This window comes from Haemorhous mexicanus, chromosome 8, assembly GCF_027477595.1.
Source record: "Haemorhous mexicanus isolate bHaeMex1 chromosome 8, bHaeMex1.pri, whole genome shotgun sequence".
Taxonomy (NCBI): Eukaryota; Metazoa; Chordata; class Aves; order Passeriformes; family Fringillidae; genus Haemorhous; species Haemorhous mexicanus.
In genome coordinates, this window is record NC_082348.1 from 7125395 (window position 1) to 7153210 (window position 27816).

The following is a 27816-nucleotide window of genomic DNA, read 5'->3' on the forward strand; positions in this document are numbered from 1 at the left end:
CCTCATTTTATAGGATGGTGAAAATTTTCGTTTCTAGGGATTTTGTGTTTGCTAGAATTCCCAATAATTTTCTAAGTGTAGGTCTTCACTTCTCAAGAAGGGCCTGCCACTGGTAAGTCAGTATGTGGCTGTTTGTGTCTTGTAAGTAAGAATGGGCTTGATCAATCTGAATAAAGAGAGGAAGAAAAAGTGAAGCCTTTGGGCAGCTTTGGGCAAGCTCATCCTGCTGGGACTTGCTTCAAATCTTTCTCTGCATTTCCTGGGCCAAAGTTTTGGGCTAGAGCAGAGCTCCATTTCCAAGAGAACCAGCTTAGAACAGAAATTTACACAAACCATTCATATGATAATAGTGAGGGTTTGAGTCATTTATTGTTTTCATGATGCATGATGAGATCTAGTACAGCAAACAGATTTTTTTTATTGTTTTTGTCATGTGCACAGAAACAAAACAATCCAAAAAAATCAAAAGAGACAATGGAATTTTATGTATATTTTCCATCAAGGCTGAATATTAACTCCTTCCCTTAGACCACTGAATTGTTAAAAGCTCAAGTTCAGTTTAATACGGTGAAAAAAACCTGGAGGATTTTGTTTTGTCATTGGTTAGGTTTCTTGGGGGTTTTAGGGTTTTCTGCTTTGGGCATTATTTCATGGTTTTTTCCTTATTTCCTTGGTGTTTGCCATGCTGCTTCTCTGATTTGAATCTGGGTTTCTAGGCAACACTGCAAAAACCATTGACAGCATTAATAAAATTTGTTCTCCTCTGTTATTTTGTGTTTGGAAAAATTTGCATTAATTCTCTGCAGAATTCAAAAAAACTATTTCAAAAATCATTAAGTGTTCAGTTAATTCTGAAATCTCCATTAAAAATGCTAAGGATATTTCTTTTTTAGTTTTCTATTGTTCCTCTTCATTGACCCTTGGTTTCAATTTTTACTTATTCTGATGAGACTCCTGGAGTAATATACACAAAATAAATCCACCTCATGAGTATTCTTGGTTAGAATATTTTGCTTTATTGTGTATTAATCTTCGTTTAAGGAAGAATTTCCTGAGGTCCTGATTTTAGAGCAGTATACTTGCTGCAATAGCTAGAAACCTGTGAAATTAACTTTGGAGGTGATGGAGCCATGGTTAAGAAAAGAAGGGGTGAGGGGGAGCCAGTCTCCAGAGTGATGCTCCCAGTACCTTCATAAAATTTTAACTGATGCATATTCAGATCTTTTCAAGAGAGCTCTTCATTATTCCTGTGGAACTGCAGTAGTCTGATTCATTTCTACCGTGTTTCTGAAAAGAAAAACTATTTTATTAGTCAGGATCCCTGAAGTCCACTATCTTCAAATTAATCCATTCTTTTTCTTTCACTTCTGTTTGCAGGCGAGCGTGCTCGGGTCTATCGAGAAGCAGAGGGACACAAGTTCTTTGAATTAAAGTTGTTTGTCTCTTTATGTCTGTCCCTCTGATTTAGATAAAGGTGAAGGCCTTCTAAATCAGCATTATGTTCTTTTTAAGGCTGTCTGCACATTGGCTAAACTGTTTGAAGGCAAACTTAAATATCATTTTTCATTGATGGCAACATGTTATTCCAGTGAGGAAAAACTCCTGCTGGCCTCATCAGGCTGTGGCTTTATTTTAGTGTAGGCCAGATGCTTGGAAGAGAATGTGTCACCTAAATATGTTATTTTATTTTAAAACATTGCTTGTTATGATGAATATTAAGGGTTATTTTTGCTGATTTTTAGTAGAATATTAAGATATTTGCTTACACAAACAGACTTTCTCTCTAAATGAGTGTATTTTTTTTATCCTGTTTGAACAAATAATGGAACTGGAAGCTGGATAATCTTGAGATTCTGTGTTGTTTGAAGGATTTGCAACCTTTGCCTAATTTGAGCACAATTAAACAGGACGAGACAAATGATGATGGGAGGAAATGTTAAAACCAAGTGAAGATGATGACTAGAGAGTAATATTTTGGACTCAAACATTCTGTCTCTCAGATGTGGATAGATCAATGTAAGAACATATACAACAGCATAAATCTTTTAAGGATGTGTAATTCCTGAACTGAGAGGATTTACCTAGCCATTTCTACATATATTTCTTTTCATTTCAAACAATTTTCTTTGCATGATGGCAAGAATGAAATATAATAGTTGGTGGTAATCTGTAAGCTGACCTTTGTAATCAGGGGAGCAATGCTCCCTATTCCAAAATGAAATTGTGGGGAAACTTTAATCTGTCATGTAAGCATATGGTTTGAGATGGAGGACTTCAGAAGGTGAGGGGTTTTCTTCTTGAAAGAAGTTTCTGTTGTTACCAAGTAAGCAATATTTCAGCCTAGTAGTCTGAAGTAAATCGAAGTTCTCTTTCTTAACACCTGCATAAATCTGCCAGAGCCTTAATGTGACACAGTAGTTAGTTTGATAAATATGTGATACCTGCTGAAAGAGCTTTTAAACTGAAGTTTCTTTTCCAGAATTGTAACATGTGTCCATGTAGTTTTAAATCTGTGTTTTAATTTTATTAGAGATGAAATATGTTTGAGGTGTGGAGAAACCTTGCAGGAAAAACATTTAATACTCAAGTTGGGTTTTTACACTGTGGTTGGATGCTGTTATCTTTCCATTGCCTTAGTATAATCTCACCTTGAGTTGAAATACTTAATGTTTTCTTTCTTAAACCCACTGAGATCTGTTGCTTTGCTGCAGCTGTTAAATTCCATGAGGTTCTTTTTGGCATGGCATGGTACAGCTGCACAGTTCTTAAATGCACAGAGACCTACCCTATAAAAAGAAATCAGCCCACTTTCTTCCAAGACAGTGCCATGCAGTCTGAATTTCCCATTTTTGTTGTTGCACACTGTCTCATTTACCTCCTTGTTGTTGGTTTCAGCTGTGCTTTTCCTGCTTTCAGCATTTTCCTACAACAGTAGGAACAGAAATGCAGCAACTCTGCCCACAGCAGTAGGTGTGATTTATGGTATCATTGTAAAAAGCACACTAATAGACACAATATAAATTGATTGCATTTCCCTGCTGTACATCAGTAAGCAATAGAACTTGTTGTCTGTGGAATGCATTCAGTTCAGGTGACTAAACTGTGATTAAATGTTAAAGCAGTAAAAGAGGTAGCTTTACTTAAGTTACTTTGATCACTGTTTTGGTCTGAATGAAACAAGTTCAATAAACACTATTATAAAGTGTATCTGGAAATAATAATTGAAGACCCCATTACCAAATCTTAAAATCCCTTTTGGGTAAATTTCAAAAACTATTTCAGTTAAAGTTGTGGTGTTTATTGGTACCAATGTCTGTGACTGGAAAATTGCCTCAGGCTTTTAGATGTTATTGGAAAAGTAGGAAATGGTCCTTGTTTGATCTGCCAGGGCCCTGTGAAGGGGATGAGTGCAATTCTCACTAGGCTGTATATTCCCCTCCCTTTAGTATTGACTATAGGGTTAAGCCTGTTGCTTCTGACAAGGGAAAAAATGACTGCTACAACACTTGGCATAAAAGAACAGTGTGGTTGTAGGTTTAGGCACATCCTTCATGTATTTTCCAATTATTGTAATTCCCCTAGCTCCACTCTGTCTTGGCAACAGGTGAGTGGCACTGATAACTGTTTTCCTTGCAGTTGTGATAAGGAGATTTTTGTGCATTGCATCAGCATGTTGATGTGGAGTCATCACATTGTAATTTCCAAGGTTTGCTCGATCTAGGGGTCACACCTGCTTTCACCTCTGTGCCCTTACTGCCATGGCTGGTAACCCACACCCAGCTGAGGCCAGGGCTGGGAATTACACACCAGCTCAGCTCTTTGGTCGCTTTGCCTAAGGTCAGGCATTAATAACATTTGAATCTAATTTCTGGGAAGATTCAAATGCTCTCCTGGCAGCTATTGCTGGCATTCCTTTGATTCTGTCATAGCAGGGGTGAGTAAGGTGCTATGTGGGAGCTCACTCCTTTTCTCAGAGGGAGATAACAGAGGAAGTTGTCTGCAGTTCTCCTTTGTGTAGCTCTGCAGTGACCTCCTGTCATTCTCTCTTCATGGCCTGTGTGTAGGGGTATTGTTGGAGCCAGGTTGGCCCAGAGATGGAGTCTGTATCAAAGGCTGACCTTGTCATCCTGCCCTATGGTTTTAGGTACTGCTGGATTTTATGAGCTGATGCTGCATGCAGTGTCACGAGGAGGAGAACTGGTGAATGAGTGTCACACACAAGGGAGTTCTCCATGTCTGCTGTGTCTCCTGTTCACCTGCTCCTGCCTTGCTGCCAACTGCAAGATGGGCACTGTCAAACATGGGGAAGGTTGACCCTGAGTGCTGCCCGGTGCCCACCCAGCCACTCCCTCACTCACTGTCTTCCAGAGGGCTGGGAGAGAAAAGAATAGCAAAAAAGCCCTCAAGGATTAAGAGCAGGAGCTCACTCACCAGTTACCATGAAGGGGAAAGATTTGACTTGTTAAAGATTAATATAATTTATTGCTAATTAAATATAGTGTAGGGTAGCAAAAAACAATGACAAAACTAAAACCACCTATTCCCACCCATCCCTTCTTCCAAGGCTCAGCTTCATTTCTTCACTCTTAACTCTTCCACCTGAGCAGCAGGGTGGGTGTCAGGGTTGTGGGGAAAGCTGCTGGACTCTACAAGCCTCAGGACATGGTGTGAGTGCTGCTTTGCTGGGGCTCTGACCTACTGCTTAGGGTATTGATCTTACCTTCTGATTAGAATTGACAGAGTTAAAGAATGAAGTTTCTTTTAGATTAACACTGGGGTGAGTACATTACATTTTTATTTATGTGCATCTACAACACTTAGGTACATATTTCATCTGTAATAGCTACTCAGAATTGTCAAGAACCATTCTAAGATCCAGGAGCTTTTGTGTGAATAGTTTTCATCTGACAGAAAATAAAAGAATGGCTTTACTAAACTTGTCAAATTAAGCCCAAAGAGGAGATTGCCTGAAGTTTTCATGGAGCTTGACCCCACTCAGTTTCTGGGCTGCTTTGTGCTAAATATGCTGGTTTCCTGTTGTTTGACCAACAAAAAGTAAAATGGAAATTTTTTCATTTTTGATACTAGACCCATTTTTTTTTCCACTCTTTAGTTCAGTGTATGAATATGATGGTTGTGAAAGTACATGCACATGAGAAATACCTTCAATGAGTGTGATGGCTCAGTTTTCTTCAAAAACAAAATTGCCATTTTCATATTAGAAACCATCTGGTTGAAATAATATTTTCCTACTGAAGCTGAGAAAGAACGAAAGCAATGAGCTCAGAGTGACTGCAGAGAGCAACTGAAGAACCAGGGTAAACTTGAAACACAGAACTCCTGCCAGGACCAGAAATTATAGCAGAAAATTTATTGCATGAAGTACATTGACTTGTGTAGCACTTTCAGAGAGCAAAGGATTGCTTTGCTGCAGGTGTTTCTCAAGATGCACAGGAAGGGACTGCAGTTCTCCATTTTCTGTGGACTCTGGAGGCACTGAGGCTACATGAAGAGCCAGCCCTACTTCAGTACCCAGTGCACTGGTAATTCATGTGGTGGTGTTTCCTTACAGCCCTCTGCTGCTGAAAGCTCCTTGCATGGGGGCCAGGGACATTGGTAATTTTATCTTCCAGAGGCAAAAGCATGGTGATCTGTGTGCTCAGGAAATCCTGTGTCTGGCTTGTGTTTGTGTGCTCACAGGATGCCTCATGCTCATATTTCTGCGAGTTTGCATCTATTGCCTTTTACTGATTTCTCAGACATGAGATGATATTCTGCTTCCTGTTTTATTGGGAGAGAAGTCTTCAAGTGTAGTTTATTCATGTAAAAATCAGGTCCATCTTTCTGAACCTGAACATGGGGAATTCCCTACCTCAGATTGTTTGTGTACCTTTGTCTTTTAAAAAATTATCTACATTTCATAATATCTGTATTGCAAATAATATTAAAGAGGAAAGGGAGGAAATACCCAGACAGTGTGGTGATAAAGGCCTTAAATCTTTACAGCAGAATAATATTGTGGTGAGTCACCTTTGAAACTGTGTTGTCATTTACCTATTTGAACCCAGTAATTCAAAGAAATCTGTGTAAATAGAAATTATGTCCCCATAAATTTATTAGATTTAAACTAGGTAAGAACAGGTGAGAAAAAGGCCAGCAAAGAACAAGTGTTCTCTTAGACTCTGTCATGGATGACTCTACTAAAATAAAAGGCTGTTTTCTTAAAATCATCAGTCTGGTTTGAGCTACAGGATTGTCCAGCAGAATTTTTTCTTATACCAACCCAGTATTTCCATGTCTCTTTGTCTTCTTGTCCCACCCTGTCGTGTTGTACAATAACACTTTTTATTAATGACCCCTTCCTGATATGGAGATTATGGGACAGTTTTCAAACCTCCCTTGCACAGCCTGTCACAGCTGGAGGTCTTTCCTATGCTCCACTAAGTCACACACGAGATGTCCACACTTTGATTTCTTCAAAGTGAGTATTTGCCCTGGAGAGTCAGAAAGGCACACACATTTAAAATCAATATAACTAAGACTGATCCTCTGGTTTCATGATTAGCTTTAATTGCTACCCAAACAACATGGATTCATCCCATTTTAGTTTACTGATCCTCTCAGACTTGTGGTTTCTTTTGCCAAATGATTGCAAACCCGTGCTCAATGTGAAATTTGCAGATTATAGACTGTTCCTCTTTACTAATGGATCAGAGAGAAATGTCAGTTCATGATCACAGTTTTATGGTTGTTTTCCTGTTCGATGCTTGAGGTGGCTTGTATTAGTAATTTTTCTGTACTATAAAACTTGTAAACTGTAAATGTAACATTAATGGGCAGTGGTGTGCATTCAGATTGATGGTACAGAGCAAATTAAACCTTGAGTGAATAATATGATTAAAAAGCTGACATAAAGTCAAATGATCTTCGTAGTTATACTTCTCTTTTATGAACATGATTGGAATCTTCAAAGGTTCATTGCTTGACTGAGTCTGTGTTTTACCATTACAGTTTTACATCAAACTAAACCAGGGAGCCTACATTCCCATTTTAATTGCAAGCAGATAAAATCTGATCCTGAAAAGTGTTCATCCTTTTTAAGTTTCTGGGGTGACTTCTGTGAATCTGATCTAGTGGGTGGTATCCCTGTCCATGGTGGGGGAGTTGGGAGTAGATGATTTCTAAAGTCCTTTCCAACCCAAACCATTCTATGATTCATCTCTCACTAAGGGCAGAAGGAAAAGAGTGTTCCAAGTACTACTGGGGAGTTTAGCACCTTAAGTAGTAGAAAGATACAGATTTGTGGGAAAGAGGAGAAGATCATTAAATCCTGACTGTCGTCTCTCTGAGTAGAATAATAGAGGAATGCTTTGTTTTGTCTGGATTTAAAGCAAAGGTTTCTGGTTTCCAGGTATATGTGAAGCAGGGAGGAGAAAAGGCCTTTCACAAAAGTACTCTAAAGGAAGTGGTACAAGAACAGTACAGAAAAATGGGCACAAAGATGTCCCTGTCTGGATACCAGCTGTTGTACCCAAAGGTGGGCTCTCTAGATTGGGACTTCTGCTCTCCTCAGCAAGAAACTGCTGTGGAATCAAATCTTTACTCACAGTTTGCATAGCTGGCTTTCTAATGCTGGTAAAGAGCTGGCCCTTGAATGTGACCAATACATAATTTGCAAATATAATCAGTTTTTCATCCTGCTCTGTGTAACCTTTTAAGTATCTCCACTAAGTAATGAAAATAGAATTATTTATCTGCCTGACTTGAGGTGGTAATGCATTTTTTTCAACCTAGTAGCAAATCGTAGTCTGCATAGATTGGATTGTTTCACAGGAGAATTATTATGGTAATTTTAATTTTATCTTAGAACTCGTAGTTATTCCACAGTATTGTTCTAATGTAACAGGTTGTGCAGCAGTTCATTTGTTTTTAAGTGCTCAAATTTGGACAGGGCAACTTAAAAATTTAGTTTTAATCTTATTCTTTTACCAAAACATTTTGGGTGTGTTTGCCTCTATGCACACATTTCAAATATCATTATTAAAGTTGCAGTGACTATATTTAAAGCTGAAAAGCTATTGTACTAGATGCACACTCTTGTGGAGTTTTGCTTCTCAGGGTATGTGATAAACATTAAGAGAACAGGATGGATTTTTTCCCTTATATTTATTGGCTTATAGACCTAGTTCTTCTAATTATTCATGCCTTACTCTGATAGTACATTTTCAGTTTCTCTACAAGGCTTTCCTCAGGGATTTATCTCCTGAAGGCATTAGGAGTTTGTTTCAGCTGCAAGTGTGTTGCTTGTTCGTTTTCTTGACATATATCACATAGAGGGAAAAATGGGATTTAGAAAAGAAAAGATGCTTGGTTTTAGTCTATCAGTATCAGCAAAGAGAGCTGTGAGGGCCCTCCTCTGATTCTCCCCAGACTTAGATCTACTCTTAGCAGAGGGAATGTCCCTTGGAAAGAAACAGGCATTTCCCATTTTAAGAATGAAACACTGAAGGACAAATTGAACAGTTTTAAGTCATCTGACATGATTCAAAATATTAAAACAAATAAGGAAAATTGATGGACCAGATCCCCATCAGCTCCTGAAAGGTGCCAGGTAATTGCACCAAAAATGTGACAATTAGAGTAAGGTATGTCTGGCTTATGGCAGAAAGGCATCTCAGTAATTTCTGTGAGCTTTGCCTGTAAAAGGGTTAATTGCTACAATCTTGATCATTTTTGCAGTAGCATTAATCATCCTGAACTTACATAACTAATATTGTTAGAACTCCTAAGTCTACAGGGATTCTGTCACAATTTAGTAACAATTACTGTCTTCTATTTCAGATAGCTTCCATTGTAGAGCATTGCCAAAAATCTTAATGTCATTATCTTTGGTCATAATGTGTGCTTCAGTTTGCAGACACTGTAAGCAAATGTAGATTGATTTGAAGTACTGTTTCAGTTAATTGTGGTTTTAATTCTGTGTATAGTGCCCGCCCCATAATCTCAAATTTTACCAATTGGGCACTACTACCCTGCAGTCAAGCTGTGTGTTAAGTATCATTAATTAAATATGTATTTCAGAAAACATCCATCTTCTAATCATGCAGTGTAATAGCTACAGCTAGGTTATCCTGAGAATATTGTCAAAAGGATGTCAGTAGAATATTGTCTTGCATCAAACAATGAGCTCCTCTTGTGACAACCAGATAATTAGGGACATGCTGCAAAAGGATGCAGAGAAATTGCAAATCCAGTTCAGCACAAGTCACATTGTGGAAATCACTTTTAGCCCTTTAGGATGTTGTTGCACACTCTTAGTTTACGTTTTACCTTAGAGAAGATTCTTCTTCTGCTTCACTCTGTTCCATGATAATTGAATCCCAGTTCAATTGCTTTCTAGGAAGATAAGGGATTTTACTCTTCTTGGTTTTCACCACCACTCCAGATAGGAAGGAAGTGGCATGCAAGGGAAGAGCTGCATTTGTCATGAGAAAAGTGGTTAGGTGGAGATGTGAGATCATGAGACTTAGTACTGCAAGGAACAGGGATTTCTGTTGTCTTGTTTGGCACAGGAGGTTGTGCTGCATTTTAGAACTTGACATACCTTTTTCTGAAAGTGTTTTTGTGTTTTGATATTGGTGGGATTTAATTGTCCATTTCTCCATGTCAGTACATAGCAGAGAAAGGTGTGCATCGGGCCAAAACTGGGAATCCAAGCCAGTTGTGTGTTTTGAACTGAGCCTTCATTCTCCAGGAATCAGATTAGATTATTAAACTGTGGTGCACTTATCAGTGTCTTTTAATTGAAGGAATGTGGCACGAGTTGAGACACTGCCTCACCTGATCAGAAGGAAACTGAAAATTTTTCTTTCTTTAGCTGTAGGTTTCATCCTTCCTCCTAAAGCCTTTTTGTAGGCACTGAGTTGATTTTATTGCTTTTATTGCTGTGCATTGTTTGTCTTCATCTGGAAGATTCCCTCCAGTTTGTGTCTACTAACCATGAGAAAGCTGATTCTTTAAAGGTCACCTATGGATTATAAGCAAGTAACAATGCCCTTATGTATATTGCTCTTTACTGGAAAAATCAGTAGCAAACCAGAAAATTCTGACCAGCACTACTAGTTTATGAAAGGCAGGTAAAGGCAGAGCAAGGTAAGCCGTGGATTAAATAGCCAGGGACTTGATTGATTTAATTACAGTCACAATTACAGCACATCAAAGTGAGTTTGTGTTAAAAGAGGTCTACAGTGGAGACCCCTCCTATTGGCTTGTTGAGTGCAAGTGTGTCTCATCTTAAGAATTCTGTTAAAGGAAAAGTATTTCTTCATCTTCTCCAGTACTGCAAATATCTGCTGCTGCTATGCTTTTATTCTCAAACTGTGCAGAGAAAAACCACAGAACAATCCAGCTGTCAATGTCTTCCTTAAGAGGCAAATGTCTCTCAAATTCTGGTCATACTTCATAGTCTTGGCTGTTCACTGAGAAAAGAGCTTCTTTTGTCTAAGCCTAGGCAGTAGTGTATAGTGGGAGGCTCTCTTATATTGGTGTGAATCTACTGTAGAATGTTAAAAAAATTGCTGAGTTTCAAACAGGCTATTTGGATTTGTTTCTGAAATATTTCTTGACAATTTTAGTGTATACCGAGGAGAATAATGGGTCACTGGTTTCACTAGTTTTTTACTTTAGTGAGTGTCCTTGTGAAAATATTTAAAATAGTCTGGGTTTCATTCAGCTGAAATTTATAGCATTGCAAAATAATGAATGATATTTTCCTGTTCCAGACTTGCCTGCGTTTCACTGTGAGCCCTGTGCTGCATATTTTGTGACATATTTAGTGTTTATTGCAGTGCTCTATGTGTGTATTCTCAAGCAGTGTGTAATAGTACAATTATACTGGCAACTGCAATGTGGAACACAGGCACCAAGATCCATTGTAGTGCTGGCAGGATGAGAAATGTCAATTGAGGCTGTCATAAGAGGTTTCCTAATCCTGCTGAAATAAAGAGTGAGATTCTTTCTGAATCACTGCCATCTGGAGTATATGAAAATTTGAAATAACCTTTTATCATTAGGTTGGCACATGCTATGGAACAGTATTGGCATTGATGGAGTCCTAATGAAATGAAATACTGTACAATGAGAAAAATTCATTATTTTATTCATTATTTTGTCTAGGTTCTTCAAATCCCCCCCCTCCATTTATGAAGGTTATTGAGTAGTTAATAATGCTTTGAATCTAAAAGATACAGTCTCTGTTTACAGTAATCTGGCATTTTAATGTGCACAATAATCTAGTTACAAATACAAACCAACATGCCTGTGGTGGAGAAGAATTTGTAATTCACACTACAACCAGTTAATTTAGTTCACTTTCTGTATTTTCTTGACTTGCTCTACTTATTTGATAGGTATTTGTTGCCCAGAAATTTTTGTGCTTAAATTTAGGCACAAAAGAAGCTTCACCTGGTCAGGAGCAATTGTGGCACATACTCCTTCCATGATCTCCCCATGCCTACTGTGGAATATTTGTGTCCAGCTGCTGCTGTTGCACACCTGTTCTGTACTGAGCTCCTCCTGTTTTTGCTCCTATATCAGGTTCTTTTTACAAGTATATACTGACTGACACCCAGCAGAGTTAGTGAATGGCCATTTTTCTAATTCTTGCATTCAGAACAGACTGATATTTGCTGAGTTTGTGCTGTTTGGGAAGGCTCATGTGATTAGTCATGTTTCTGGTTAAATGTACTGGTGTGGTGTTGGAAACTTGGAAGCTTCATCTTGAATCTTTGGTCTGTGCCCTGATTCTCATTTTGAAGGGTTAATCATCATGTTGTTCAGAGAACTAGATGATGGTCCCCTTCACTGTTCAGATTAAGCAGTATAAAGTCTGAGAGTGAGTGCTGGATTTAGAAGATGAAGGATTAGGACTGTTTAACTAATTCCTTTGAGGATGTGATTTCATTCTGATGCTTAAGTTGAAGTGGGCCAGTGGTTTTTTATCCCATAAATATAGTAGATAAGAATATATTTTATTTTAAGCATCTTGTTTAGTCTCTGTATATTCTTATGTAATTCTAACAGAAATTTATGTCTGCAGTATTGAGATTAATTTAATGCTTAAAGAGTGCCAGCCAATTCTTGTGCTAGTGCTGCTTATTTCTTCTACACAGACAAACCCAAAACATTGCTGGTTATTCTGTAAGTGATATTGCTCTTGATTTCATAAATGCATTGAGATTAAATTAAAAAAGACAAAACATATGAGTACAATATTTTATTTCTCAATGTTTTGTGTTCAAACGTTTTAGTTAAACTTCTAAATGCATCTGCTGTTGTGTGTTGTGTATACATACCAGTAATGCTGATCACAAGAATACATTTTAGGTATTCTGAGAGTTTGCTTAATTTACCTGCTTTGTTATAATTTTCCAAGACAAGTGCAGGTTTTACAATTAGCTAATAGCCTGTGAAGCTGCAGAGATGAATTAAAAAGAAAAACAACGCTCCTTCTCCCACCAAAATATTTCGGGGTAAGTCCAGATTGGGGTGGTAGCTGATGTGTAAATGTTCATTGAGCAACACAGCACCAGAACTGGTGTCTGCATCAGTGGATCCTCCATTCCCTGCTCCCCCAGAGAGTATTCCCTGGGCTGCAGGGAGCTCCTCAGTGCAGAGCTGCTGCTCAGGATTGACACCAGCTCGTTGGTTGGTTGAGCTGCAGCACTCGAGGAGGATGCACATCCTGTGAAAATGACATTCAGCAAAGCATGTTGGGAAGAGGAGCAGGGCTTTCAAGGAGAGATCATCTCTCTTTCTGAAATTTGAAATCTACATTTAAAAAATATATTCATTTAATAAATGGTAGTAATAGCTTCATTGCCCCCCTGGTCCGTGGAAATAGAGATTTGTAAAGATTGGTTGTGTCTCATGCTATGGAAGTTGATACAAGTCTAATAAACAATTTGATCTAATAATTCAGAGTATTCCTAGCTCAAAATTTTCTGTTTCTGACCTGAAGAAATATTTGTGTGAGCATGTTTCACCCTTTATTTTTCTCTTCCTAAATCAGTTGGCTTTAAAAGAAGATTATGAAAATGATTGAAAATCTCTTGGGATTTGTTTCTCTGTTATCTTCTAAATGAAAAAAGTGACGTTTTACAGCTAAACAAACAGACAAATTCTGAACAATTCACTGACTAATATTGCTGTGAAATTATATATGGAATTAAGAAGTAGGATGGGAAGTATTTAAATAGTGAAAGAAAACTTAGGTGACTGAAAATCTGGTCCATCTACCAGGTGGGGAAAAAATACAAATGAAAAGACAGAAATGAACTCCAAACAGATGTCGAGTGTTTCACAGACAGATTGCATTTAATGGAAGCCATAAAAATGTTTCAAGTGGCTACTGACCCCATTATTTCTAACCCCATCCTCAGTGGCTGATCAGACCTGATGTCCTTCAGAGTGGTTGTACACGGATGCTTACATAAAATCTGCCTTGTGGACCTCTGGGGTAATCCAGCCTGGGCTTTGGTGTTGTGTTCCTAATGATGAGTGAGTAACAAAAGAGCACAGTCCTCCTGAATCTGGTGTGACTAATCAAAATTGTGCACTTATGATATCAAATGGGATCTGTGGGCAGAGACAGTGATTATAGCACAGAAAGTGTGTGCCTTTGCTCTGACCCAGCCAACTCACTCCCATTAAAACAGATCCACAGCAGCCAGTGCTGAGGGAGCTGAGCAGGGAAAGTGACAGCTCCTTTTGTCTTGTCTTCCTTTCCAGAATCAAGAATGGTAAATTCAGGGAACTTGTGCTTAGTGAGGAAGGAAATACTGCAGTACTTCTTGTCAAGTATTTTAAATGATATTTTAAAAAGCACATTTTGAGCATTTATTACAGGATTTTTTGGATTTATGATGGTTCTTTTAGATTTGAGGTGTCCAGAACAGAGACAGAAGTGCTTCCTCAGGGGTTTTACAGCAAAACTAAATTCTCCAGTAGGATGTGGGTAGAAACAGCTCCTCTCCTTTAAGAAAATAACCTCATAAACAGGCCACCTGATAAAACTGGGAGTTTATTTGTGAAGGGGGGTGGCAGAACAGAAGGCTTCATTTTGCCACCTTTTTTATGAGTGGAGTGCAGGGTTGAGAGGGAAAGTCTTGATTTCATTACAGCGTTGACTGAGGGCCTCCCTTGCGTGGGTTTGTGATGCAGGAGGTGTCCCTGGGGCCTCACCAGCAGCTGCTCTGGGGAGCTGAGAGCCAAATAACCCAATTTCTGAGATGGGGATTTCAGTCCCCATCTTCATGTATGCTGTGGCAGCAGCCAAAGAAACCACTAGTAAAGGAAAAGCAAATTTGTTTGTCATACATATATGTATATTTTTATACATGAGGCTTCTCATCTGTAGAATTCACAGTGTTTTGCAAAGTAAATTTTTTTATTCAGTAAAGCAATGTCATGTGAGACAAAAGATCCCAGTCTTGACTCTGATGAACTTCATAAGGTGTATAATAGGATTGAGTTCTTCATCAGGCATTGAATGCTGGCCTGAATAACACAGGGAAGTAGCAGTTGATCAAGCCTATTAAGCAGAATTGAATTAATATTAAAAAATACTAAAAAAGATTAAAACTGAACATGAAAAATGGGGTAGATGGGAGAGAACAGAGTTGGATGTCAGGAAAATGTTTTTCAATCTGAATTTCCGAGCTCCATGGTCTAGCCACCAGTATGCTACTGATTATACAAGACATTTTCCAAATACATTTTCTAAAGAGCCTAAATTGAAAAATACCTGACACACCTTTCCAAAGGTGCCTGTCCAGTGTAGTGAAGTTTTCAGTCAGCACCAGTTTTCTCACAAATCGAGAAGATGAAAGCTCTGCTTACCTGGTCTAAGTCTGCAGGATTCCAAATCGGATTAACAACCTTTGGAGAGGGAGAAAAAAAAAAAAAAAATCAATCCACTGTCTAAGTTTGAGTTTCAAAATTCAGTGTGGCATAGATGATGCTGTGTCAATAAACAACTTGCAGGTCCAGTACAGAATATTACTCACTGCAAGCACGTTCTGATTGAGTTCTTTAAAGCTGATTTAAAAGGTTTATTGTATTAAATACTGCAACAGAGATACCTCGCTTCCTGATAAACAGAGTAATGGCAGATCATATCTTTTTAATTTCTGAACACAGTAAATTATTATAAATGTCATTAATTTGCTCTGATGTATTTTTGCAAAGAGGAAAAAAAGAATATGAAAAAAGAAGTTGAAGAACAAGGTGGGGGCAGGAATAACGCTTCTTGTCACATGCCTGGCTTTCCTGTTTGGGGTTTAAGAAAGTCTGGCTATTAGGATGTGGATTAGTGGAAGATTCATTCTTCTTCCTGATGTAGGTCAGACACTGGCTAACATGTGGTGAAGAAAAAGCCTGATTTCCCCGGCAGCAAGTGGGAACAGGAGCTCTGCTGACTTTGGAACAGAGCACCAGACGGAATGAGTGGTTCCGATGTCCCGTGTGCTAATGCAACAGATTTGAAATGCATGAGTAATGAAGGCTTCATGCAGAAGAGTCTCTGCTTGGTGTGGGGCCACGTTGATGCTTTTTTAAAGAGCAGCTCAGTTCCTGAGTAGCCCTTTGTGAGAAGTCATTTGTCCAAGTCAGAACAAGGAACCGGCAATGTTCCGGAACGTGCGCGAGAGGAGTGTGCCCAGCAGAGCCTGTTCACTGGAGCCTGACTTTAATTTCATGCTAAGAGAGGCTGTTTGCAGGTATTGCATCTTTCTGGAGAAACTTTTCTTATTGATTGTGTTAAGTCTGAGGGAGTTTAAGATGAATGATACAGTAAAATTCATAAAGCTGATTATAAACTGATAGTTGGAGAGTTCATACTTGTGTTCAATCGATTTTAAAAGGTCTTTAGATCCCTCTTGGAGAACTTGGAATGTTGGTCAGAAGAACTGTTCCTTCTTTCGGTGTTTTATGTGAAATCTCATCATTTTTCATGCCATGGAAAGCATATAACTCTGATATGTAGCAATGTATGATTTATGCAAGCCACAAATTTAATTTACCCATGATTTAGATACCTTTATTATAATAATTTCATAGATTTATCATGGGCTAGTTCGGCTGCAGCAAAAGTGTTCTGACAGCTTTCTTAATCTCATTTACAAGTTGTGATAATGCTATTGTTGACTTAAAAACTAATATCCAAGTTTTAACCATCTTCTGTCTTTCCTTCCTCACCATTTTAGTTCAATTTTCTAAATTCCCATAATTTACAAACCTGTCATGGCAATGACTTCTGAGAACTGGCTGCACATAGACCACATCTGTCTCATGTGCATCTCAGACTCGATCTTTGAAGGTTTGTCTTCTTTAGAGACAAATTTACAGTTGTCTTTAACCACCTATCTTATAATTTTAAGGTGGTTTTGCTCTTACAGTTATATTTACATTTTTTAGAGTTTTTGCTGCTCAATTACATATTTCTCTATTAGGGACTAGCATTTAGAACAAAGAAGAAAGAGAGACCATAGCTGTAAAAAGTTGGAGGAAGACCTTGCTCATAAACCCAGTAGTAGGCATCTTTTGTCTTCTTTCTTTTTTAATTTCTAGTTTTCACTGTCTAAGTTTCTCAGTTTAGTCATCACAGAGGAGAATAGAATTGCAGAATTCTTTTTGTGCAGTTAAGTCCCTGAGTTTTTAAGCTTTGATATCAAGAAAGACCCTTGGTGTATAGGATGAGACAGTGCACAGGTTTTTAAAATGTATGGAAGGATTACTAGAAAATGAGGAGCTGTTGATACAGTACAGTGCTATCTCTGTAAAAACCAGAAAATCTGTTGGTTTGTAGTTTTTGTATTTTTCAAGCAGGTTAAATTTCTAGCCCCATTATACCATAAATCCTAAATTGCAATATGAATTGAAATTATATTCAGGGTCAGATATGAAGTAATCATTATAATTTTACTTGTTTGGCTTCTCTAGCACCTTTTGGATGGATGCCTCATGAAAAAGACATAAATTGATGAATTAAGAAAAGAAAGTATGATTTTGAAGTAGTGGATTGCATGTTGTCAGTTTGTTAATCAAATTGTTGTGCATTGATGTTGCAAAATCAATGACTTCAACATCTTTGAAGACTCCTTGTGGGCATCTCTTGTTGTAAAACATTATGTCCATGAAATAAAAGTGTTCTCATTTGCAGGTGATACACCTTGCTGTGTCTGTTGGAGCTTCAGTGTGCTCCCATGACATGTAATTCCTAAGAGGTGGCTGGAAAATGTGTGCATGCATGCTGCAATGGAGTCACATCCACTAAGGGGAACTGAGTGCCTTTGTTGTGTATAACTGCAGGCTTTCCTCTTGTCAGCTCTTCTTCCAGATTTCAAAATTATGCTGGCTGATATCATTTTAAGGAAGTTCACAGTGGAAATTTTAGTAATGGGAGTATTGATTATATGTTCAAAGCATGACACTTGGAATCGGATCTTTAATTCATTTCTAAGGAAAGATTATATCTGCCCCCTGTGGGCATTTTAGTAACTAATCTGCATGAATCAAATTCTTCCTGCTGGGTGTAATTAATTCCTAGGCCAATCTAATGTTTTGTAGACTGCTTGTTTTCTATAGATCAGTTGGATTGCAATGGGCTGTGAACTACAGAACTTCCTTCTGGTTACTTCAGCCAACTGAAGACATCTGTCTGTCTGTCTATCTGTCTGTCTATTTATCTATCCATTTATCTATCTATCTATCTATCTATCTATCTATCTATCTATCTATCTATCTATCTATCTATCTATCTATGTTTGTATTTTCCTGGTGATCACACCAGGAATGTTTTCCCCACATTTTTGTGAACACTTGTCTCTTTATCCTCCTTTCAGTCTACTGCCTGTACTCTGGGAGAAAAGATTGATGCAGGGGTTTGGGGTATTTCCTTTCTTTGTCTTGCTAGGTTAAGAATCTTTCTGAGATGATTCTTGATAAATTTTTTTTAAAAAAACCCAAACCATACCAAACTTCACTCAGATAGAATATCTAGGGATATTGAAAATAGATGCATCTTTTACTTATGTCTTCCACGTTATCCTGCAAGATGGTGAGAAGTTTTAGACAGGCTGAAGTTTCTTTCCATTTATTAGGCAGGTTTTGATGTACAAATACATAATAAGATTTTTAATTCCAGGAATTAGATTCTTCCCCATCAGTCCCCTCAAGTACAACTTGTGCAGTTAATTTAATACAAAAGGCAATTTTGTAGAGCAGAGCAGCTCTAACAGTGCTGCTGACATGGGTACGTTCCACCCACTTCGTGTAATGCAGCACTAAAATGGGAATATTTCTCTACAGGCATTTCTGTGTGTTCAGCACTGCTGAAAGTCCTAACAGAGAACTTCTGTGCTAAGTGTGCAGCCTTCTTTATAACTGGTGAACTGTGTTCCTGGGGATTGTTTCAGCAACAACAGTGGCTTTTTTTGGCAGGTGAAGTTAATGGTTTCTGACAGGAATCACTATGTAGGCTTGTTTTCTTCAGTTTGAGCTCTCATGTGTTAAGCTTTCACATGTCAGACTTTAAAGAACTTATCTGTATTTACAGCACAAGGATATAAACAGGACAGTTTTTGATATCACCATTCTGAGGCTATTTTATGAATTTTCTGGATTTTGGTGGTTTAAGTTTGCATTTCAGTTTTTTGCAGTCTGTTATCTCAATCATTATTGAAGCCTGCATGCAAATTACTCATTTCTAAACCTAATTCCCTCAATGATGAATTTTCTTGTGCTTAAAAAATCATGAATATCTTTTGTTCTTGAAGGGGAGCTACCACGTATAAAATCTGGTGTTTAAGCATTGCATACTGCAGCACTGTGCTCAGGAGATTCTTCACTGACCATAAGCCTCTGTCAAAACACAACTGATTGTTTTCAGCTCCAGAAATGAGGAGACTATATAGGGGAAATCCAAATTTATCCAATTAGTCATCCAATATCTTTCCCAGTTATTCAGGAAGTCTGCCTCTATGACTCTAAAAGGCATAGCTAGTAGAGACATCTTTGGAGAACTATTTTAATTGGAAGGGTAAAACACACAAACCAAAAGCAAATGTCAAATAGCACATTTTTTTTCCATGCTTGGCCATATGACACCTGTAGCTGCTAATTGCTGACATATCCACATGAGAAAAAAAAGGAAAAAGTTTGACAATACTGTTTGCGCATATAATTCCCAACTTCCTCTTATGAGTAAAAAAGTAAAAATATTTTATGTAACTGCTGTAAAGTTTTTAATCAAATTTCCTTTCAATATAGAGAAAGGCAAGAAGACGTCATTGTTGCAGATCCACAGTTCAATATTCTACCTGTAATTCTAAACTGTGAGGTTTAGGATTAGTGGAGTGTAGATGGGCAGAGTCCAAAAATATTCAGATTTTGTGGAGGATTATCACCTTGTCCAAAGACAGATACATGCCTGCATCTGTTACTGAAACCATGTGAAATTAAAAATGGAATTTGCTTCATTTACAGCTTCCAAGAAGAAACACACAGGGAAGTTATTTGTTGATAAAGGAAATGAATGACAGAATCACAGCACCACTGGAGAAAAATAAACCAAGATTCTTAATGAGCAAGTATTGCTATCCCACATTTCACAAGGAGCTTTTTTCTTGTGGTTTTGCTCTTATGGATCTGATAAGTAATTAATCTAGATTTAAAATCCCCCTGTAGTGGAGGACAAACCTCTTTTGCCTACAGACACATAAAAGCAAAAAGATGTGAAGCTACTTAAGAGCAGTCAAAACCTAAAAGATGTGAATTGTGGCTGTCACCTTTCTCCTGTGAAGCCACACTGCTAGATAGAATGTGAATAGAGGTAGGTAGAGATTCTGTGATATATTTTTTGACTCTCTTTGCACTTACATAATTCATAGGCATCCATTAACATGCACATAAACCAACCTTTCATAATACTTCAGAATCCTGTCTTTATGCTGAAAGACATATGTGAATATAGATTGTAACAGTCCCTGTGGCTATGGCTGAAGAGAGGAAGTTGCAAGTGGGGAAAGTAGATGTCTTCCAGCTGAGGATGAATGTGGCAGCTGATGTTGGAGTAAGTTATGGTAATACACAGTTAACATTTAATTTGCTGCCTGCTGTCATTCTGTTAGGAGTTCTTAAGCAAATGCTTTGCCCTGTAAAAAAATACCGTATCTCAAATACTTCTTGTGATTTTGCACATGAGCTTAATATCAGTACTAAATATCTGATATTATTCTTTTTTTTTCTGTTGTGAAAAACCTCCCACTGATTTCAGCAGAGCTTCATATTTGTCTTGTGCAAGTTCTTCTCATTGGCTGGTTAAACTTGTAACCATCTTGCTGGTATAATTAAAATAACAATAGTTACTTTAACTCAAATCTTATTGGCCATTTAAAAGCTTTGCAGTAGCTTTTTGCTTTCATATTCCTTATGACAGCAATGTATTGAAGTAAGATCTCTTCCAGTAACCTGGATTTGCTCACTGTAGTTCAGGCCCAATGCCTCTGCCACTGGATCTGTTCCATGGGATGTCAATATAGTTACATAAAGTCAAACCCTATTGTCTTGTTTTGCTTTTTAATTAGAACTTCTCTTGGCTTTTATTGGAAGAGGGCATTTATCCTCTTAGAAATCTGATGTGATTAATTTGCTACTGATGGCTCCCATACAGCAGAAATCCAAGCAAAATAAACAGCAAGAGAACATGTGGTAGTCAAGTGTGGTTTTACTCAGCATGTTCTTTCTAATATCTTAATTTGTTTCTTAAATTTTTACTTTACTTTTCCTTTTAAAATCCCTTTTTTATTTTTGTTCATCCTTTAAATTGCATACTGATGTACAGCATCTCCATGCTTAAAAATAAACAAACAGACTGAACAAAGCATAAAAATACACTCCTGGGAGAATTTAGTCTTAAGCTCATCATTTCATATGATGCTGTTTAGTAATAAACCAACATAAAACAAAATTCTACTTTATTAACTTGATTTTACTACTGAACATGTACTACTGAGCTTTGCTATTTTTTATGTCATTTTCATGTGTGTTGGGCAAGTGAAAATTTTCTTAAGATACCCCAAAATTTCATGTCCTATCTTCTGGGGATGTGTAGGTCTAGCACTTGACCAGTGTATTTCTTTCCACAAACTATGCCAGCATCTAAAGAGAGGTTTGTGCCTTTTGCAGTCATAGATAAGCCTTGTTCTCCACACACTCTCCTTTTGCTTTATGGATACTTTATTAGGATCTCTCCAGCCAGCAGTGTCCATCTTGCCTTTTCCACACTCCTCTCCAAGTTCCACATGGAAGTGTGTGTCATTCTTCCATACAAGGGTAAGAGAAGAGGAAAACTTATGTAAATTACATATGAAAATATGTCTACAATAGTAACTTTGAGTCTTTATCCTATTTTTTAGCTATTTATTTTTCTGGAGACAGAAGGTTGTGCCTAGTTTTCCATCTTACCAGCTCTAGGAACCTCTGAAAGTGACAGGGAAAGAAATAGGTTGCAAAATTTCAACAGATCAATGTGTGTGCTTGGGCGTGGAAACTGGTAACTCAGACAAACCTTATCTCCAGAACTGATCAGTGTTATTTGCCTGCTCTCTGAAGAACCTCACATTAGCATCTTTCATGCCTTAATTGGCATTAATAATGTGTTGTGATGGAACTGAAATGCCTCACTGAGCTGCATGCTCTCTAAATTTTTAGTGAGTGTCCCATCCCATTTACTGCTGGAAACTCCTAATGGCTCCATGGTGTCTCTGGGTCAGTCTGAAGGAGTTGCAGTCCTAATCCAAGGTCACTGCAAGAGTCCTGTACCCATTCCTCTTCCATTAGTATTTCATGAGCAGGAAAGGAAAAGAAATGAAATGTGTTTCCCAGCTTATCAGAGCTGTGAAGGGAGTTGCTATTAATTACTGGAACAGGGTGATAATATTAATATCTTTGCCTGGCTGCTCCTGCATGTTCAGTATCATATTAAATGGAGTAAGAGAGCGTTTGCTGTCTTTAAGGAAGAGGCAAGAATTCGCTTCACTTTTTCTGGGCTTTGTAAGTCTGTTGTGTAGTTGGAATTTAATATAAAAAAGTAAAGGAGTTTCTAGTAAAATAAAAATATACCTGCAGAGGGAACAAAACCCCCAAAATTAGATGCACAAGTTCCCACTATGAGAAAGGTGCTTCTGAAGGCCCATTAAAAAGGTCTTCATGCTGAGTGAGAAAGCAGCCAGAGCTGAGGGTCAGACTGTGTCACTTCACAGGGCTCAGGTGTGTAAATGAGTGCCACAGGTGAGCTGCTCAGAGTTTGTCTTTTAACTGTTTGGAAGAAGAGATGATGGTGTGGGGGGTGCTCTCTTCAGACCCCTCAATGAAAGCAGCACTTGAGTCAGAGCTGGAAGCCACTGTGTCCACACAGGCTTCAGGGGAGGCTGGCTGGCTGCTCTGCTGTCCTTCAGGAGGGTGTCCCCTGACTGGCACATGAATGGCCTCCTCATGAGAATATTCTCTTTTCCCCTAAAGTTGGTGTCCTTCTAGAATTAGTTCCTTTTGCATGGGTCTGTGTAACTGTGCAGTCACTTGAAAAAAAAATTGCCCCATGTCTGTGCTGCAGCTGGTAATTTTGAGACTCTTCTTGTTCTTCACAGTGGCCGTGGCCAGCCAGGTTCCAACTACAGAGCTGCAGCACAAAAGGTCAACATCACCTTTCTCTCCTCACACCATGTGGTTGTTGTGACCATGATTTAAGACCCTTTCAGGCCTTGGCAGAGGTGATAGTTGTGTTCAAAGTGCACCCACCAGAGACTGAGCTTCTCTCCGTCCTTCTAAAATCACACTCAGCTCTGTCTCAGGTGCACAAGCTCATTTATGAATCCAGCTCACAGTGATCTTACTGATGAGGTTCTAAATTGTCCTTTGACAATTGGCTGAATTTCTCCTCTCTGAATTGAATTTGGACAAAGGTGTAAAAAAAAAAAATTGCTACAGTATTCCAGCCTTCTGTATTATTGTGTACAAGCCTCAATCTGTCATGACCACTGATAGCAAGGAATACCTTTTCTAAGTTGTTATCATTATGGCTAATTAAGATGGTTTATGCATTCAGTTGTAGCCATGTACTAAGGGAGACTAGTCTCATAATACATTTAAACTGCAAAAGCAAATAGTATTAAATAATTAGGAAATGAGTAATCTGTAAGAGTATGCAAAGCATTACCAAAATAAGGACTTTTAGAATGTTAAACCAAGGTATGAGCAAAAGAATTTGAGATTTTATTTTGAAAGCTACCCTTTAGACAGCTTAGACAACGAAAAATTATCATTCAGCCAGGGAGAGTTTAAATAGCAAAGGAAACTGAGATAAGATTTACCAGGCAATTGATGGTCATGGCCTGATGGCACATGGTCCTGACAGAATGCACAATTAACCTTTTTGTTTTAGTAGGTCTGCTTCAAATACCTGCAAGGTTATAATATTACCCAGGGAAAATGAATTTGAGTGACCTACAGCTAAGTAATGACATGAATAGTAACAAGAGATGATAGGTGCAGTGAGGAGATAAGTGTTCCTGCTCACCCCCTGAACCTTATTAACTATGTGTGTTACAGTATTCTTGGGGCAAGGACTTGGTTAGCATCTCCTTATTTTGTCACAGTTTGTTGCAGGGGGTAATGTTAGAGCTTCACAAAAACCTTACTTGGGTACACTTAGCCATCAAACAAAATTAAAGCTGTTGTGTTTCTACTTGGCAGTGTGTTGCTTTCTAAAAGTATTACAAAATTTTCATGTGTAGCAGTGATGCAGGTCTGGGAACATTTTTTGAACTTGTGATCTGTTACTGTTCCTCATAACTCTCCATGTCATTGGGGAAGATGCAATGTCTGAATTTCTGCCCAAAAAGCAGTGGAGAAATTGCTGTAACTATGTTGCCTTTCTAAAATACTTTTTTTTTTTTAAATTCTTGTAAGTTGAAAGACATAAACTCATATCACTTTCCTCTTCTTTTAAGTAGAAGTTTTTGCTGTTGCAAGGTATTTGCCTTGATGGTGAGGTTACATCACTTGAAGCATCAACCTCAGCCTGGTTGTGTCCCCCTGAACTCAGTCAGACCCCTACAGTTTCCTCACCTGCCCTCAGTGTCTTTTCCATGGAAAAAAGGAATGGCAGGGCAGCCACTCTTGTGAAAACCAAATGCTTCCCTGACACTTTTGCAGGAATTGGCAAAAATAGAACTTCAGTAATGGCTCCCAGCCAATGACTCAACTAATAAAAAGTGAAAATTTTGGACAGGAAAATGAGCTGAGAACTCCCAGACAAGAGCTGGCCAAACTGAGATCTAGGGGCTGGGTTATGCAGCATGTGGGCATTGATGATTTGGAGGAGCTGGTGACCAGCTAATAAGAGTGAAGTATTCTGGGACAGTTTTGTCTTACTGCTTACTTTGTCCTACTGCTATGTGAATATTAGTCTGAAAATAACTGTTTTTCTTGGGTTTTTTAAAGTGAAATTTCCTCATAGCTGAATAGATGAATAATTTTTTGGCAAGTGTCTGTTGCACCCAATTTAGGGAAGCACAACAAATGGGCAGTGCTGTTGGTGATGCTTCTCTGAGGGAGAATTCCCATGAAAAAGTTGGTGTTACTAACACTGTGTTTTAAATAAGGATTAAAAACAAGGTTTCCAGATATTGCCTATTTCTTTTTCAATTGTTTCCTTGGACTGCAAAGAGCTCTGTGCTGACTGCCACCGAACCCCAGGATTTAGCTGTGTCTGACTTCCCAGATGTGCTTTTGTACCACGGGCTCCTGCTCGTGCCTCAGGTCTCATTACAACTGCTGTCATTGAACCAGCAGATTTAATATGGTAATGGTTGTGATGTTCCAGAGATATCCCTAGTCGTGGAAAAAGAAGCATATTTTGCCTCTTCAGGTACCAAGATTAGTGAAAAAAAATCTATATAAGTGCTGGAAATTTTCCCTTAATCACATTAAGGTGTCACAAACACTTCTGTTTATTCTGTAGCAGTTTGTTCCCGTGTTACAATAATCACCAAAAGAGAGAAACAGAGTGTTTAAGTTAGGAGGAAGATGTGGAAGGGGAGAAGAGGAAAATATAACAAACATGTATGAAGCATTTTGTTGTGAACGACATTTGATTGTATTCTTGCTTAAAAGACATTGCTGTTTAGTGTATTGCAGATAGGCAGTACACCAAAGTCAACCTGTTGATGTTGAGGTCAAAACATCTTTTTCTTCTTTAATGCAGTACTCTGCTTCTCGTAGCAATCCAGAGAACTTAAAGTTCATTTTCTTTTAGGAAAACAGTGGGGATAGCATCTGAATGTTATTCTGAATGACAAGGAGGGGGCAGGAAAGGAAACAAATTTCCAACAGTGTCTTTCTCTTGCTTGGAAGATCAGATCTTCCTGACATACAACTGCAGACCAGTTTTATTCACAGTTCTGCAGTGTTTTGAATTGGCTGTAATAACTGATTATTCTGAACCCTTGGAGTGGATGGGCAGCCTTTGTGATGTCTCATCATAAATGTTGACTTACAGGTCCCATTTGAAAACAAACTGCTGAGCCATCTTAATGAGGCTGGCCTGCACTGTGCCCACGTTCCAAATAATTGAATTAATCTGAATATGAGTCCTATGTAATTACAACAGAATTTATTTGATTATGTTCCCCACAAGGAAGGTAGATACACAAGGTTTCAGTAATTTTAAAACCCCTTGCAGTTTGTAGTTGTTACGTCTCTGTTAATTGTAAGTTTTGGAAAATTAATGATATTGGAAATGTTTCTGGAGTCCTTATGTCATCTTTTATCATAGTTTTTGGCAATATCCACTTAATTCCGGATCCTGTTTCTTCTTTTCTGATGGTGTTTGTGTACAGTTGGCCTGGGGAAGGTTGTGTAGCAACCTGTGACTGCAGACTGGGGATGGACCAAAATCAGGCAGTTTTTTCCTCTTGCATTTGAGATCCTAAACATTTTTAGTATTTTTTTTCTTACCACTCAATAAATCAGTATTTGCTTATAAAAGCAAAAGCTGAACAGAGAAGAAAAGGAATCACCCTCCTAGTGCATTTTTGTGTTGGTCATCACTTCTGCAGGGCTCCTTTGTAGGTAATATCTGCAGATTTCTGTTCAAAATGGAGCACGTGGGACAAAACAAGTCAGAGGTTAAAGAGGGTTCTCTGTTTAAAAAGTTGTAAATTGCTGTTAAACTGGTGTGAGTAGTTGATTAAATTGGTGTGAATGTGTAAACTTTGAAAATTTGTACTCCACTGATTGTTGAACAGGACCCATGATTATACAGTGATTAACAAAGTGATAATCAAAGTAAAACTTTAGGATAATGCAGAACAGGCCATCAGAGCATTTCCTGGAGAATATGTTACTGAAGTCTATTAATAGATTTTTATTAAGTCTTCCTTAGTAACATATGTGTGCATTATCTGGTTCTAAAGTTAGAAAAACATGGCATTAAAATCCCCAATCTTGCTTTTTATAGTGGTGAATATGCTGTTAGTAACTCAGATAAAAAGAAAGTGCAGCAATAAGTTCTTGTAAAAGTAATCCTAATTCTGAGATACCATATCCTTACCTGTTGAAATAGAGGTAGCCAAAATATTTAGGGAAAACTGTCCAAAATAATATCCAATTAAAGGAAAAGATAGGAAAGAAGGAATTCCCATGAATATAATTTCAAAAATTATTTAAGTTCACATAAAAATTTGGGCTGGCTCTGGATTTGAGTAGATGAAATCTGCCTATCATGTCTGTGGCAGCATCAGCACTGGGCATAACCTAGCACAGGACTGAGCTTCTGCAGAGATTTAAAAAAGAGGAACCAAGGAGGAAGCCCTGGAGCCACACTGGTTGTGTGCACATGTAGTGGTGTAAATAAAATTCACTCAAAATGACAATGAAACTTGATAGTAGCAAAGGTAAAGTGAAAAGATTCTTCTTTAGAAAAACAAACAAAACGAAAGCACAACCCACCATCTCCTAACTGCTCAAATGCCACCAAACTGGACCCATTCAGTCATCCAGCTCTAGCTTTGAACTCTGTCCCATTGAAGGAAGTTGAGGATGTGATCTGAGCTTTTCTAAGATTTGTGTTCTTGGAGGTAGCCTGAATTAAGCAATTACATTAAAAACCATAATGAGTGGTTTTCTCTGTCTGTTATTCTTGTTGCATGATGAAATACAAAGACCTGAATGCAGACCTGCTCACCAAAAAAAAGTAAAAGAAAAAATTAAATCTATTTAGTGGAAATAAATAAATTTTCTTTTCAAGTAAATTTTTTTCTGAATGAATTTTCATATATCAGCTTTGATATATGCCATGGATGGTGGAATAATTTTCCACTGCCACAGGAGGGCATGTCATCTTATGCTGCTGAGCACAGGTACCTGCTGAAAAGAAGAAAAGTGACAGAAATGGAGACCACTGGGTGAATTCCTACTTATTCATATCACTAGGTCACACAAAAGGTCTGTAAACAAACGGGATTGGAAATTCCATTGAAAGGCTTGGCTCAGAGGAGGATTTCATGCTTCTTTGGAGGATGGAACAGTTTCAGCAGCAGCTGAAAGAAGCATTTGCTTCTGGTGGTACAGTGTTCTGAGAAGTCCATGCAAGAGTGATTTGCTGTATTTTTTGTTTATTTTTTTAATAGGCAGTTTATATTCCCTGGCCATGGCAGTTCTGGTTGTGATTCACAGTGCTGTCCAGATGTCAGATTTATC

General features: G+C 38.1%; 1 protein-coding gene across 2 annotated transcripts in view; it reads left to right on the forward strand.

Moving 5' to 3' along the window:
- The window catches only part of NCKAP5 (NCK associated protein 5), a 351387-nt gene that overhangs the window by 178915 nt on the left and 144656 nt on the right, over positions 1-27816 (forward strand). The window lies entirely within an intron of this gene.